Raw genomic sequence first — 1,808 nt, forward strand, 5'->3', positions numbered from 1 at the left:
CGGTAAGAACGGTGTGGGCCGGATACCCTGATATTCCTAAACGTCACAATGTGCTTTTCCCTGTAATACTGGTGTCATGTCCAACTCGTGTTTGTGTAACTGGACTTCCACTTCGGCTTTAATATTCAAGTATAGGATATGCATCTGTTATGCAATTATTTAATCGTATGTTTCTTTCTGGAAAATATGGCTTATTCTATCTAAAAAGGGCCAAAACAAGATTAAATATATGGATATGAGGTCTAGTGTGTGTTTCATTGCACTGAACACTAAAACTCTGGCCCTGGAGCAATAACGTCCTGAGGGGAGGGAGGGATGGAGGGGGCACTTTCTATGTATGCTGGTGTAAGAGGCACAAGTGAGTGGGGTTGAAGGAGATGGGTGGGGTTTAAAGTCCTGGGATGGGGGTTATGGTACAGAAAGTGGAGCTCTGGGGATCATGCGGTTTGCTGGCAGTGAGTTGTAAACGACAGATGAAACAGGGATTTTCCACTGACAACCACAAGTTTTCTCATTGGCAATGCCATTCTTGTGAACATGGCTGACAAATAAGGACAAAGACAGTAAAGGAGGGAGAGAAAAGAGGTGGAGAATATCTCTAATTGATTCGCACGGTTGACAGTTTCTCCTCTAACAGCAACGTATGACTGGAAATCTAGATAACAAAAACATTCACTGTTAATGAAAAACACAAACATCAAAAGTTTCCTACCCATGTAGTTTTACGCAAACTAGACACATTTTTAAATACCCATTGAGCGATAATGACAATAACACTTAGATCAGAACAACTACAGGAAGCAGGCCAGCAGTGGACAGAGGAAAGGGGCGGGGCAGACATAAAGGGGCGGGGCGGGCCAAAAGGGGGCGGGGTAGGCAGCTGCTCTGGTTTCGCCAAACAATGGCTAAATGTTACAAAATATTCTATCAACAATATTCACAGTTAAACCAAGGCTTGATACACATTGTAATCACAAAATCTCAGCGATGCCTTGTGCTTGTAGTCACAGAGTTTTGAAAAACACTCATGTTTCTTCTTCTCTCTCTCTCTCTTTTTTGGTTCTATATTACATAGTAATGTCTGATAGGTCACAACTAACGTTACAAAGTCGGCTCAACGTTTTGGACTCAGGGAGAGACAGTGGCTTAAAGAAGAAGGAAACTCTCCTTCCTCTGAGAGGCACGAACTGTGTGAGAGGCTGAGAGTTTGAGGGACAATTCAGTAATTCTTACACACACGCTCACACACACACACACGGGGCAGAAACATTCAAGTTAGACCTTATTCTGACCAATCACACATATTCCCAAAATAAAAACTTAGCACAGTCTAAGAAATGCTGTCACACTCATACGGTCTCCAACCTAAGAAGATTTTCTCTTATCCTTTAGGAATTTACTCTAGATCAAAATACAACTCAGTTGGGATAAAGAAAGCTGAGGCTTTGAGAGGCTGTCTGCGATGTTGGAACAGATTAACGGACTGATAATAAACAAACAGTACTCGCGGATGAAAACATTCAAAATAATAATTAAAAAAACAGTAGGCTATATGACCCAACAGAAAACTAAGAGGAAAAAGAAGAAAAAATGTTTTATGCACAGTGACACCCTCATCTATATCAGTCCTGATGGAGAGTGATCGAATACTCATGGCTGTCCTGCTTTGCTTTCGCCGTCTCTCTCTCATTTACACAGACGCATCGTTGTTGATCTTCTATTTCTTTTCAGAGTCCGAGTCCGTGCACTCCTTCTCCCACTAGGGGGCAGGCTACTCATCAGTTTCTCTTCCTGAGTTCTGTTTTCTC

Source organism: Carassius auratus, chromosome 8, assembly GCF_003368295.1.
Source record: "Carassius auratus strain Wakin chromosome 8, ASM336829v1, whole genome shotgun sequence".
Lineage (NCBI taxonomy): Eukaryota > Metazoa > Chordata > Actinopteri > Cypriniformes > Cyprinidae > Carassius > Carassius auratus.